This window comes from Pelobates fuscus, chromosome 2 (assembly GCF_036172605.1).
Source record: "Pelobates fuscus isolate aPelFus1 chromosome 2, aPelFus1.pri, whole genome shotgun sequence".
Taxonomy (NCBI): Eukaryota; Metazoa; Chordata; class Amphibia; order Anura; family Pelobatidae; genus Pelobates; species Pelobates fuscus.
The window spans coordinates 55,419,599-55,435,352 of NC_086318.1; the positions used below are offsets into that span (position 1 = coordinate 55,419,599).

At 38.6% G+C, this 15,754-nt stretch overlaps 1 protein-coding gene across 1 annotated transcript in view; it reads right to left on the reverse strand.

Moving 5' to 3' along the window:
- The window catches only part of HPCAL1 (hippocalcin like 1), a 204,524-nt gene that overhangs the window by 127,358 nt on the left and 61,412 nt on the right, over window positions 1–15,754 (reverse strand). Inside the window, exon 2 of the mRNA XM_063442164.1 lies at window positions 4,992–5,053. The gene's annotated coding sequence lies outside the window, so the exon portion shown is untranslated. The remainder of the gene's footprint in view (window positions 1–4,991; window positions 5,054–15,754) is intronic.

The window sequence follows — 15,754 nt, forward strand, 5'->3', positions numbered from 1 at the left end:
TCACGTTTGTTCTGAGGTCTGGAGCTGAGGAGATGGTGAGTGGGGAGGCAGGCACACTCAAGTAGAGCCTGCCTGCCATGCCTTTTAGCTCAGGGGAGCTAACAGAAGTAGGAAGGAATCCTGTCTGGCTGTTTGATAGTCAGGTGGGTGTTCCCTAGTAAGTTTATAAAATGCTGATTTCTCATAGAAATACTCCTCACCCATAAAGCACTTCAGCAAGCTCTATGTGCTTTATAATATGCCCAACGTGACCGGTCAAAGGTTTTGTATTCTTCTTTGTCTACACCTATTCCATGTATGTTTGGGTCTGCCCCGATCAAGGCTGCCAGAGGCTCTAAAACAAGAACATAGAGAATTAAAGACAAAGGGTAGTCTTGTCTGATACTATTTATTATATGGAATTGATCAAAATTGGTTCACATGCCCACAAAATGATCACTATGCCCAATTGAACCGTGGATAATTTAGATACTATTTTGCGTATGAAATTTTGCAGTTCTTTATTAGGGGCATATATGTTGATCATCATGTAAAGTTTGTTATTTATAGTGCATACCAAAATAATATATCTGTCTTTCTCATCTACCCACTGACTATATTTTGTAAAAGGACACACGTCTACTAATGAGTATGGAAACACCCCCTTAGTCTTGGAGCACAGCATTGAATGGAATTGGAAGAGGTATTCTACCGATCTCAGAGAGGGGATGAATTTAAAATGAGTTTCTTGCAGGCAGAATATATCTTGGGCCACCTTTTTTAAATCATGGAATATCATTTCACTTGAGGTGTAGGGCTGTGTGTGTTTGTCTGTCTGTCTGGGGTCACTGTCTCGTAATAAAGATATGAAGTGGGACGCTTCCTCCCGGTCTGTGAGGTCCGCCTTGGTTGCCACCAACATATAGAAACTGGGGATGTTGAAAAACTGGAGGCGAAACGGGAAGGACGCTCTTGACCTGTCGGTTTGCCTAAGTGGGAATGTGGGTTTACACACTGCAGTAATGAATAACTTAGCGCCAGATGGTAGGCGTTGGGTCTATTAAAAAGTCACAAAGTAGTAAAGTGGTATTCATAAACATAAAAAGAATGGTGCGGCTAGGTGCAAGTCTGGCCCCACTAACATAATTAGGGAACCTTAATAGCTACTGACTAGCCGTAAAAAGTAAAATGTGCAGCAATAAATGAACCGCTCAGCTTTTCCATCTTGTGGTTGGCAAGTATTTGTGGTGGGTCTTATTCACACCAATTTTTTTTTTTTTTATAGGAGGTCTACTCTTTTCCCTTTTTTTATTTTTATTTTATGGTTAATCTTATAGTGGAAGAGAAATGTATTAGTCATTCGGTCATGCTGAGAATACAAAGAATCGTCAAGTAACCTGGTCTACCTTGCAGAGCTTTGTCACTCGACATCTGGATCAAGCGGCCTTCTAATCAAGGCTTTGTCTTTCAGCGAGGCAGGTGACAATTCCCATGTACGTAGTAGGCACTGTAACCCGAGTGATAGCTCTATTGCGGTGGATTAGCAACTTCACTGATATGATATGGTCTTCGAATATCCTGCCGGTTTTAAAGAAGGCACAGTGCAAACAAATGCATCTGAACCGCACTCTTTTAAACTGTACTTCCTATCTTCACATATTACGATTCTGCTGGCAAGTCTATTCTATTCATAGATTATCACATTGGATTGATTATACTTTTACACTTAAAAAGTTAGGGCACATTATGTTAACCACCCTTGATAATACTGAACCATTTACAAGACTGAAAGGTGGCCTCTGGTAAGTCTACATTCTTTGAACATTGAAACACAAGGAACAAAATAAAATATTCAGCTTCAGATACAATAAGAAATATTTTCACCGTTATGTCAACTAACCGCAGTCTTTGCACTGGGTCATTTTTGTTCCAAATCCACAATGATCATTATTCAAAGTCAACATATTTCCCCAAAGGAATGACATTTGCTGAACATTAGCGTTTCTACCTGCAATATTCCATTGCAGAGATATTAACATTTAGCATCTTAAGACTATACAATTTTAAGTGTATAATGTACATGCATTACACACATAGTATAAAATACCTAAAATGTAACCCATTTGGGAACCAAGTCACATTTTATTTCAATATTCACTCAACATTTTTGTACAGAACGTTATTAAATATCAAAATAGGCCTAACAGTAGTGGTTTTGGTGCCAGGAGTACAATGGTGTCATACAATGTTAAGTAACCGCACCAATTTAGTGCCATGTTAGGCATGAAATCAATTAGACAGCTCTCTTGTTTGTGTACTCTAGTTATATTTGTGTCATGTATTTTTATTGAATATTATATTTTTCTGCTATTTGTAAGTGTTTGCCTCGTTCTACCGAGTTGTTGTTTTCTTTTCACACTCCATTTTTTGTTTAGTGGTATATTATTGTTATTATTAAAGCGACAAGTTCCGCAGCGCTGTACAATAGGTGGACTAACAGGCAAGGATTTGGAACAAGACCAGTTGGACGTACAGGAACAGAAGGTGTAGAGAGCCAACAAACGAGCCAACATTGTAGAGGGAGTGGGGTAAAGTGGCACAAGAGTTAGGGCTAGAAATAGTTAACTATTTCTCCTCCGTATATATTAAAGAAGAACCCATGGCAATAGATGTGCAAATGATTGCTACTAAAAACTTGCAGAATAATTGTAATTGGTTAACTCACGACAATGTGCTGCAGCAACTAAAGAAAGTTAATATAAACAAAGCTCCAGGGCCTGACGGTATCCATCCACGTGTACTTAAGGAACTAAGTGTAGAAATAAGTGAACCTCTGTTTTTAATCTTTCAAGATTCTTTTCTTTCAGGAAGTGTTCCGGGGGATTGGAGGAATGCAGATGTGGTTCCTATATTCAAAAAGGGTTCAAAATCCTTGCCTGGAAATTATAGACCTGTGAGCTTAACTTCTGTGGCTGGTAAAATATTTGAAAGGTTATTAAGGGATAATATTCAAGAATTCCTTGAGAAGAATATGGTTATCAGCAAAAATCAGCACGGTTTTATGAAGCACAGGTCATATCAAACTAACTTGATTGCGTTCTACGAAGAAGTAAGTAGAAGTATAGATCAGGATTAGTGTTCAAAAGATTAGTGTTCAAACTCAAGGAAATCGGTCTCGATGAAAATGCTTGTTCTTGGGTAGAGCATTGGCTTAAAAACAGAATACAAAGAGTTGTCGTTAATGGTAAATTTTCAAGCTGGACAGAGGTGGCAAGTGGTGTCCCTCAGGGGTCTGTTCTGGGACCCCTTCTATTTAACATTTTTATAAATGATCTTGAAGACAGCATTGAAAGTCATGTTTCAGTGTTTGCAGATGACACAAAACTTCTCTGAAACTGCTATGCTTTCAGCTGCAGGGTTAAAACTAGAGGGACCTGACACCCAGACCACTTCATTGAGCTGATGTGATCTTCGTGTCTGTAGTGGTCCTTTAAGTGTATGTGCATCTGCATGCACTGGCGTACATACCGTGGTCGCAGCCCTGCGACCCCTGCGACCAGGTGCCCGCCGCCATGTGTTGCGGTCCCGGCCCGCGCAGAGAAAGCGGGGGGGGGGGGTCACGGATCAATTTTCGCACTGGGGCCCCATGGGTCATGTGTACACCACTGATAAGAAGCTCTCTAGAGCCATTCCCCAGTTATACGACCAACCATTTTGCCAAATTACCTGGGTCACTGAGGCCCCTGTCCTGCAAAGTGAGGTGAATCCGGCTTTTGTAGAACTGTATAGCTCTAGTGGAAGTGCAGTTTTTGTTAAATGGATGATCCAAGTACCATAATCCTAATACTGACCCCCTCTTTTGCTCTCCCTTGAAGTTAGTGGTATCCACATAAGTCCATCCTTCCAAGCGCGCTGTCTTGGTGTCATATTTGATTTTAGCCTCACCTTTGATCATCACATTCAGCATGTAACCAAATCCTGTAGATTCCATCTTAAAAGCATAGCCCACATTCGCCCCTATCTTACACAAGATCTCATGGATTATTGTAACTCTCTCCTAATTGGTCTTCCCAAAAGTCGTATTGCCCCTCTACAGTCTGTAATGAATGTTGCCGCCAGACTGATTTTCCTCCCTAGTCGGTCCTCTCACACCTCACCCCTCTGTCAGTCCTTACATTGGCTTCTTGCATCCTATAGGAGTCAATTCAAAGTGCTAACCCATACCTATAAAGCATTGGTCAATTCTAGCCCCTGTTATCTCTTCACAGATCCATAGGTATGCTCCTTCTCTGTCTCTCCGCTCTGCCCATGACCTTCTCCTGTCCGCTGCTCTCACCCGTACGGCCAACTCATGCTTGCAGGACTTCTCAATAGCCTGGAATAGCCTGCCTATCGCCATCAGGCTCTCCCTTAGTCTTCAATCGTGTAAGAGGTGCCTTAAAACCCATCTCTTTAGGAAAGCCTAAAGGCATCCCAGAGTAACCTCTACCTCACATACTTGTCTCTTGCTCTCTCCTAAAGGGCAGCACTCTACTCTCTCCTCCAGCTCTGCTTCACTCCAACCTATTTTGATTGCCATTTCCTGTCCAATTGAGTTTTACACCCCACCTCCTATAGAATGTAAGCTTGTTTGAGCAGGGTCCTCTTCAACCTATCGTTCCTGTAAGTTTTATTTTAATTGTCCTATTTATAGCTAAATCCCCCCTATCATAATATTGCAAAGTGCTACGGAATCTGTTGGCGCTATAGTAATGGCAAAAATAATAATAGAAAACCTTTTTCTTCTCAAATTAAAATCTCTGAACTTTAGCAAAAATTATCCGATGAAATAAAATGTGCACATCCTTGAGACAAAAAGTAATTTATCTTTCATTAGAATCAGATATTTAAACTGTAACACTAGCTTTGTTGATAGGAGGATAAAAAAAAAAAAAAAAAAAAAGGCTGTGGAAAAATAATGAATAAAACAGCAGCATTTGTACAGAGATTATAAGAAAGGAATGTGTCCTTACCAGAGAAAGTAGCCCTGCATCAAAATGCGGCAGAAAGAGCAAATTTGGTTTCAGATGGGAGTCTGCAGAGGAAAAAGAAAACAATTTCAGTTCAGTGGAAAGTTATTTAAAAGACAATAAACATTTGTATTGTATAGGGAGGTTGAAAAAGGAAGTATTTTGTTATAGTGGGGAGACAGACACAAAAACCCACCAAGAACAAAAGGTAGAATTGCATGCATCAGTTACTCTATTGTCAAGCGCACAGTGGTTGAACTATACACTAGGATTATGGGTAATGACATGACATTCTTTTAAAGATACATTCAAGGGGGGTGATTCCGTTTATTTAGATACAGTTGGAAAAAGAATTTAAGTTATTTTAACCCTTCCTGGCCAACACACGTTTCGGAACTAGGAATATTTTAATTAAAATCTCTGGGCTGAATGTTTATCATTTTATTTCAATTGCTTTTTAAATTATTATTATTATCGCCATTTATATAGCGCCAACAGATTCCAGAGCGCTTTACAATATTATGAGAGTGGGGATTCAACGATAAATAGGACATAACCCCATTGCATAATTGCATATCTCCAAATTATGCAAAGACAGAGAGAGCCACTTTAAGAAATCCCACCAAACATTTACTGAAAATTAGATGGAAAAAGTAATGCCGAAACTTTTAAAGCCCCACCCTCCCGCCATGCGTACCCGTTAGTTTAAAAAAACCTCTTTCAGGGTTATTCGCTAAAGTAAGAATTCAAAGAGAATTTTTTTGAAACTGCAATGTTTTCAGCTGCAGGGTTAAAACTAGGGGGACCTGGCACCCAGACCACTTCATTGAGCTGAAGTGGTCTGGGTGCCTATAGTGGTCCTTTAATTACTGCTGCCATAGTTAAAATATTAATGGATTTCCCATGTTCTGAACAATGCACCCACACAGGTCAGTCTGTGACTCATTTTTTTTTTTTTTGTATGGTGTGTACGTATGACTATATTTAATAATAATAAAAAAAAATTATATGTGAGGTGTGGAAAAATAAATATTAAATGTGTGGGACACCACACCTTTTAAACTTGTAACTAGATGCCTCCAACTTAGCTCCCTGTCAATCATTGTTAAAAGCACTTGACAGTCACCACAGTGAAGGTGAGAAACAATGTGTCTATTTCTCCTCTCCAATTGTTATGTTTAGTCAGGATTTGCCTTGTCTGAACTGGATTAAGATGCAATGCAGAAACGTTACCATTGGTTTCACAGAAAACAGAGCATCTCATGAAGAAAAAAAAAAAAAGTTAAAAAAGAAGTTAAAATAAAGGGATCGTCGATTTAAAATAAATAAATAAACGTTTTATTCAATGGTGAAAATGTCTTTGAAATGACCGTTCCCCTTGTAAGGAAATGTAATGAACTATGCATCCTCTTACATTGAGAAAACCCAACCATCTCCCCTGGACAGAATAGCACAATACCACCAAGGGAATGTATAAGCCAAGCACAGATATAATAGTGCTAATTATAGCAGAAAGGCACGGGTTGAAGGGCTCACGGCAAGACTGATACGAGATCCTTCTAATAGTTTGGAATATCGACAAATACAATTACATTACATATAGCATTTATGCTCTCTTGGTGTTTTAGACCAACATGCCAGTTGCCTTAAAGGGACACTCAAAGTCTGTGATTGGACAGCTGCATATATTTTTTTCTTTTTGTATTTGAACGGTGGAGTGTCCCTTTAACATCATCTGTCAGACCCAATTATATCCACTGTTTTCTAACTGAGAAACATATAGGATTCCTCTATACTTGTGCAACATGCTCTATCTAGGGATTATAAAGAAGAAAAAAAAATATGACACCTTCTACAGGTGGTGAATACTCTTGCGATGAGGCTACTAACCAATTAGACATGCCAATATCATGATGCACTCATCCTCTGTTATTGGTGAATACATTAAAAGATTGGTTTGAGGAGTGTTTATTGAAATGCTTTAAGTCCTGAGTTAATTAAAAAGGTTCTTATGCTCTGCACCAAACGAACAGAAAATGTATTAAACCACTAAAAAAGAAAGCTATTGTCCACTTAACGCAAGGTGATCAAGATGTTGCCTCAACTCTGTGGAGCATTGTATCCCACATAATTCGAAAAAGAATTCCAATTAATAAAACCAAAAAAAAAACATTCAAGATGTGTTCCATAATTTAACCCCTTAAGGACACATGACATGTGTGACATGTCATGATTCCCTTTTATTCCAGAAGTTTGGTCCTTAAGGGGTTAAACCTTTTATTAAGTCCCATCAGTTAAAGGACCAGTTTGGGCAGCAAAACAACTTGAAATGATGTTGTTATGGTGTCATGAGGTCCCTGGTGCTTCCTTTCCCATAAGTGCATAAAGTGGAATCCAGCGCCGTCCCGGACTGTTCTGGTGTCTCAAATTTAGATAGAGAAAGCAGGTACTGCAAATACATTTTGTGTGACATCTTATGGTAATGGCAGCTTTTAAAAGTGCGGATTTCTATTTCAAATCGGTACTTTTATAAGTTACATAAATAACAAAATGAGGTTATCTTGCCAATTTAGTTAGCTCTGCAGAGCCAACAGAAGTGGCAGGCTCTCTCTGCTAGAGTGGACATGCCTTCCCCCACAAGTAAGAGTGCACCTATCAGCATGCGCTTGCATGCAAGCTAATCCGCACTTTAGCCCTGTGTGGACTGTGTCTGGCAGGATGAGAGAATTTGGGCTGAAAGCCAGGTGTGTTACAATGTTGCAGTAATTAATGTACGAGTGTTCATTGAGGGTAAATCTACTAAAAAGTACATTCCAATGGAATGTTTATTTAATGTAACTTCTACCGTGACATTTTGCATGCAATTTCAGGCCAGGGAAATCGTTCCATTTATATATTCCCTAATCTCTGCACACAGTCATGCATGTGTGGAATTGATGGAAAACCTAAGCAAATTCATTCCTTCGTGCAGAATTACAATGATAAGCTCCGTAGAGCCCTGTGCTTCAAGTTCACTATGGCCTTGACTCCGGTTGTGCCTGGTAAGTACATCTGGAAATAATCGTGGGTGTTGCTACAGACCATGTGTTCAGGGACACCTTAGATAAATCTGGCCTAATAGAAGACCTTTTCTACTGCCGAGTTTAGATTTCCAAGGCCAGCAGGAATTAATTAACCAGACAGCTATTGTAGAAACGATCCATAGGTCCCAAGACTATATCTGTGATGTTGGGAATTACGTAAACAACCAGCACGTCGCTTTAGTAATGGAGTTTATTTATACATTTGTTTTATTTCCCCCATAAATTCAATTATAAAAAGTATATGCTAAAGTAGAGATCATAGCCGTATTATGCAGATGTAAAATGGGTGAAATTTGTAAGAAAGAGAGGTTCTCCCGAAAATTAGTCTTTACAAAATTCTGTTCGTCCCCAAAAAAATTTTTTTTTTTAAAAAAATAGTATTACAAGATATGAATTTCATCTGTTATATTACATACATATAACCATTTGGTAGATATAACCCAAAGAAAACATGCAGGAATTTTCTTTTGCATGTGTTATTTGGGGCAAATTAAAGTTAGCTTGCAAGTGCGGAACAAGTGGCTTTATACACCCATACATCAGCTTTCTAGATATACGTTATCTACTTTTCATTTAACTCCAATACGTTAAAGACGTATTTAAAAGTGAATTTTACCGACACTGAGCTACAATTTTTAAGTAGGAATTAAAATGAGTTGCAAGTCTTTCCTCTCAACCCAGTGGAGCAATGTATCATTAATTATTAACTAGGCATTAAAGACTGCTACCTAATCAGGCAGAGCACTTCACGATTATTTATTCAACAAAAAGAAATCTTTTCCATTTTAGGTAGATTACTTTACTTCCCTTCTCAAACATAGTAATGTGTTACAGATTTTATTTTCCTAGAAGAAGAAAAAATAAAAAATAAAAAAATAGCAGCGGTTGGGATATAGTTCACAATCTAAGAATGAATAATATTAAAGGAACACTATAGTCACCTAAACTACTTTAGCTAAATAAAGTAGTTTTAGTGTATAGATCATTCCCCTGCAATTTCACTGCTCAATTCACTGTTATTTAGGAGTTAAATCACTTTGTTTCTGTTTATGCAGCCCTAGCCACACCTCCCCTGGCTATGATTGACAGAGCCTGCATGAAAACAAACACTGGTTTCACTTTCAAACAGATGTAATTTACCTTACATATTTGTATCTCAATCTCTAAATTGAACTTTAATCACATACAGGGGGCTCTTGCAGGGTCTAGCAAGCTATTAACATAGCAAGGGATAAGAAAATCTTAATTAAACAGAACTTATAATAAAGAGAGCCTAAATAGGGCTCTCTTTACAGGAAGTGCTTATGGAAGACTGTGCAAGTCACATGCAGGGAGGTGTGACTAGGGTTCATAAACAAAGGGATTTAACTCCTAAATGGCAGAGGAGTGAGCAGTGAGGCTGCAGGGGCATGTTCTATACACCAAAACTGCTTCATTAAGCTAAAGTTGTTCAGGTGGCTATAGTGTCCCTTTAAGAGCTATGGCAACTGTATTTGGTAGTATCTGGAATCCACAACTCCCTGGGATGGTACAGTCTTGTTATTTCTGGCGGATTTGCAATGTGGAAAACATTTTGAATAACAAATTTGATATTTCACAAATTTAAAGGGAGTAGATATTTATTCAATTATCAGCAAGTCCAGAACTTTTGCACTGCTTAATAGCCACCTAAAAACATTTGAGTTGTGCTTTTTACAGATCCTGTAAGGTTTTTATTTTTGTAATTTACAATGGATGCCTTGAAGGTCCAACAGTACAAGTTCACACCATGCAAATTAACAAAACTCCTAAGAACAATTGTCGTGTCCTATAATAGTGAAAGAATGTTGAGGTTCTCAAGCATTTGAACACAATGTCTCTGCAGATGCACTCTGTGTGTGAATAAGCCCAGGGACAAAACTCCTGGAAGTACAGCAAGTGCAATAGGACCAGTGCCCAAACAGCAGGCGTATCAGTAATGGACCAAGCTCCTGGGGGAACCTGCAGCAGCCATAAACCGCTGGGCTGTTCAGACAACACCGTACCAAACCACAATAGCAAGTGAACCCTGCCAACTGCAGACTTATCATTCCTATTTTAGAATATCCTTTCCAGCAAAGCTGTGAGGGGAGGCGAGCAGGAAACCATGTATTTTCAGATACCAACCTCGGTTTATCAACACTGCCGATAGCTACCATAATATTAGTGGTCAGACTAAGCCCATCCTAACAAGCTGCCAAGTAGATCAGTGATCGCTCGCCAATGATTCAATAGGAGCACACATTGCATAGGTGGGAGTTATGGAGAGGAAGGAACAACTGGAAAGAATGAGGCATTTATGGAAAATCGGATACGATACGAAATACGATAAGCAAAGGGGGCCATGGAGACACACTACAGTAAAAGTGGGCAAATGGTAAATCCCTGTTATGTTTTGTTTTTTTCTCCCCACCCTTGAGGATATAACATATAGCAATATGTGCAGTAGAGAGGGCAAGGGACAACATATTGTTGTTACTGTACATTTTTCTGTTACCGAGTAGGCCAACAAGATCTAAACCCAGGTGTATGGTATACAAACACTACCACACACATTTTTCAAAATATAGTGATCAGAAAAGTGATGTCAATTGCTAAATGAGGCAACAACCTTAGAAATGACCGGAGCCAGTGCATTTAACTTTTGATTGGGTCACTTTATTAATGGTTTGTGGTTATGGGACCTTTAACAAATTTGCAACTCTGCCCTAAAGTTTCACTGCTGGTGAGCAGTGGTTCCAGCTGTAAACTGGAAAGACTTAACCAAGAAAGAAGATGGTTTACAAGACTACAGACATTAAACGTACCCTAGCTAAACATACTTCTCCAAATTCGTTCACAATCGAAGACGACCGCCGTTAATCACCTATGATGACATCACACATAGCGACCGACACAGAAAAAGCACACTTTAGTGATGATAAATTGAGACCTAAGCAACGCTTGAGCTCCGTCATAAGTAATCCTAACGTTGACATTCCTCATATGAACACACGGAGGTAAGGCACTGATCCCCGCGACGCAGAATTAGATAGTAAACGGCGTTCCAAGGTCTAACCTCTCACTTGGATAGGTGACCGCTGTTCACGCCTGCTTATAATGCTCTGACAGGCCATACGAAACCCACTCTTTACCGGGCCCGCATACCGTCAATCCTATACTGTATATGTTATTGATATCCTCAACGGTACTGTTAATCACCTTTCTGTTTGATCTATACATACCATGCATTGCGACTGGATCTGCGTTTCCACCATTGTTTTCCCATGTACTAAAAATACTGTCTCTAGAGGCCTGCGAGCATCATAACTTGTTCTCTAAAAGCCTGTTCCTCAATAAAAAAAAAATGTACAAAAAAAGACTACAGACATCATCAGCAAAAGGTGTGTATGCACAAACAATAAATATATATTTTTTTTTTTGTAAAAAATAAAAAATATATATATATTTTGGCATGTCATGGGCATTTAGCAACATTTCCTTTGGATTTATTCAACTTCCCATGGATCTCACACATTACAGCTGGACTGCAAGTCAAATGTCACTCATAAGGCGCTTGAGAACGACTATTGTGAATTTTATAGCTACTGCCCGAAACACATTGATTTTACAATATCACCCAGAAGTTACAAACGTATAAATGAATAACTAAAAGGATAAAAAACAGCAACCTCGAATTTACAGGTCTTCAGATCACGAATGACACTAAACGCCAGAAAGTGAAAGGTCCAGCATTCAATGTTTAAGCCGATCAGACACTCACACAGTTTCTTACAGATTAATAAGATTTAAACCATGCATGGGAATCTCTTTAAAAATAGTAAATCCTGTTAAACCAATGCAACAATGGTAAAGATGCACAACTCTTGTCTTAATGCAGATTAAATAAAAATAGCACTCCTCTGTCAATCTGGAGGATAGAAAGGTTTGCTAATCTCCTCCTATTATAGGATGAACACAATTGCAGCATGAACACCACATCTCTTATGGACTCTCGCTGTGCATGTCCTGGGAACTGGAAGTGAAGATCAACTACAGCAAACAGGATGCGATTTTACACTAACAGATTGTGTGGAATAAAACCCTCACGGGGAGAAATGTCATAAGAAAAAGAATAATAATTTAGAGAATGTTCCTTTTCTTTTTTCACATGCGTAGCAGGACCTGGCTTCTGTGGTTTGCAAAGACGGCTTCAAAATAACAAGTAATATATGGGGTGGATTTACAACTCACGTTACCGTGTATCACAGTGATTACTTAAATAAATATAAAACAGATACCCCTCCTCTAAAAACTGGAAATCACCGCTCATGTTTTTCTCAAGTGACCTTCTTTCCAGATGACCATAAATTTTCATGGTAAAAATTACCAAGCATGTACACATGTAAATTCACAAGCACACACTAACTCATCATTTAAGGAAACCTAAAAATGAAGTGCGTGCCCAACAATGCAGCTGTTTGGCCATAGCCAAGTATCTACCATTGAATATGTATAGAAATGAATTTGCAGATGTTTAAAAGGATGGGCTGGCGGCAATATGTACCCATGCCCGTGCCTTACTGCATAAGTGTCCGGACATAATGGGAAAGTCTCAATTAAATGGGGGTGGATTATCAAATTTTGCCCAGTCAGGCCAGTCTTCTCCTCTGGCATTTGACTTCCGTGAACACAAGAGAAAAAAAAAAAATACTCAAAGAGCAAAGTGCAGGCTATCCATTAACTGCTATAAGAGTGTCAGCTTGTTGGAGCATCTCATCTCTATTAATATTCTGTATATCATTTATTTGTTTTCAAATATCCGCATGCTATAATTGTAAAGCACTGCACAATATGTTAGCTCTATATATAGCAGATCCAACGCTAGTTATCTACCCCTGCACACAGTGAACCTACCAAACTTACCATGAACCATATTAACATCTTAACCTTGAATAACTAACTACCATTTAACACTACCCTTCCACTCACTAACCAGTCGCTGTAAAAAAAACAGGAACCAAATCCCCAGGGACATCTAACCCCGAGAAAGGGAGGGACAAATTCAGCCAGGTAAGCAAGTTAAAAGTGAACAATATTAAAATGGCTGCCTATTTATACTAGCTCAACCCCCATTAACTAACAACCAATCCCACCTAGGCCCACCTCCTAGCTCTGTCAGAGCCCCTTTCCGCTAAAATGCCCTCTGTTACATGGGGCTACATTCTGTGAGACTTGAAATTGCCATTTAGTAAAGGAGTAAGTGTGTGATGATACATGTATACATAGAGAGATAGGAGATATATATATATACATATAGATAGAAATTATTATTAATAATAACTGCTGCTGCCCAATGCAGTAACCAGACATTTTTGTCCATGTCCAAAACTCTCTGTTGCGCTGTGTGCAGGGGTAGATAATTAGTATTGGTTCCGCTAATGGGCACCTAACAATTTTGCTGCCAGAGGGCCTTTTAAGTGAATAAAACCATTATATGTCATTTCTGCTACTGTGTTTATATACTTCCTGCCTTAAATGGCATTAAATTGTTCAGAAGCTCCTATCTATTTTAATCAAAATATCCTGTGCTTTAAATGTTCAATTTTCATTAAATCAACCAAGGAGGGTTTTCGCGTGGCTTCAGAGAAATGACCCCCTCCTCCATTAAGCTCTATTAAGCATACTAATTTATGGAGGAACAGTTTGCGGAGATTAATTATTTTAATTACACGGGACAATTTCTTACCAATTCTAATATGGATTCATCTACTTGCTCTCTGTAAATAGATTGTACCTTGTAGAGCAACTGAGATGGCTTAAATTCGCTCTACTGAAAAATTCATTTTATTTATTTTAACGTAGGGAGATTTGAGGGGGTATACCATTTCACACAGACATTTTGGTGAACCTCTCAAAACCTGTTCCTTCTTCCTGAAACCCAGTTTGACACAATTATAACCGCTTGATAACACTTCCCAAAGCAGGGAAGTCTCACACATATAGTCACCATGCTTGGCTTTATCGCAAATACATCAATGTCAGAACATCGTGACATCTGTCACTGTCCATATAAAGGCATATCATGTCTTTGGCACAGACTTGGAGTTAAAGCATAGATAGAAAAGGTGGGGGATAGGACTATATGTTTTTTAAAACTTTTGTTTTTCAAATCAGAAAATGTTTACACTTGCCATCAATTTGTCTAGCATACACAATGCAGTGGAGTCCAAATGTGTCCAGAATTAACATATCTAATTCAGAAAGGGAACCTCAAGGGCTGAACAGACATCCCACCAACATGCAAAATCTCATTTCAGGGCTACTAAACCCCTCAGCCAGCACCACCAAACATGTATGAACAGGGACATGACATTTTATTATGACAGAACACAACGATTTAACATATTGCAACTATTTACAAACATGATTAACACACTGACACACACACACATAGATGTTATAATTTTTATATTTGCAGCCACCATATAGCAAATCTTTTAAGGGTACTTGAAATCCCATATAAAGTGAAAAAAACGAGGAACTAGCTGTATCCATGAAGTCTCAACAATATTCAAAAAGTTCATAGAGAAACTCTGACAACAAAGTGCTGTAACTGTATGTGCAAAGGTGTATCTTGCACCTCCTGCAGTATGCAGCCCTCCGAACAAGAGTTTTAGACTGGCCAATATTAATTCTGGGCATGAATGGTGTCTGTTGTCAACACGCATAGCAAGCCATCGACAGATAACCAAAGGGGACCTAAGTCCTCCCCTCAACGTGGTCTTTGTGACGACCCTTCTCCAGTGAGGAGCAGTGACGTCACTGAAGCAGGATCAGCTGCAGCCAAGAGATGTAACATTTTTAAACAATGGGAATACATTTTTCTTTTCCCCCGCAGGAAAAAATTGAAAACTTTTGGAAAAATTAAATGAAAAAATAAATGCAAAGTGGAGCACTCTTACAAATTTAAAGTAAGATCATTGCATTTAGTACATAAAATAGAGAGTGTATTAAATTATTTAAATAACAGTACAGTATATTCAGGAAACAATAAACTAAATTTGCTTTTTAAAACTAATTTTGTTACACATTGAACAAGGTCTGGATATGTAAAAGGCATAGCCGAATCACCAAAACAGCTTTAGCTTAATGAAGCAGTTTGGGTCTCACTGCATAATTTCCTGCCATTTAGGAGTTAAATCACCTATGTTTCGGTTTAAGCAGCACTACCCAGACCTCTAGCAGGCTATTAGAGCATGAGATAAGTTCTAAATTAAATGGGCTTTGCAATAAAGTTTAAACATTTAGATGTCTTTTTACAGGAAATGTGTAGGAAGACTATGCAGTCTTGGTCACACCTCCACTGTATATGACCTCAACAAACAAATGGCAGGGAATTGAGCAGTGAGACGGAAGGAGCATTATCTACACACCAAAAATCACTCTCTTAAGCTAAAGTGGTTTTGGTGCTTCTAGTATCCCTTTAAGAACATTTGAATTATATGGAACTAATTTTACCAGTATATATGAGAAACGGCAACACCCCTCCAAACAATGTAACACTGAAGAAACCATCAACATAATACTAAGAATATTATTTTGCCTCCTTTACTCCTCCTGTTGAATCATAGTACCAAAGAGAGAGACAATTTAGACACCAAAAAATCTATTTATTTATTATTA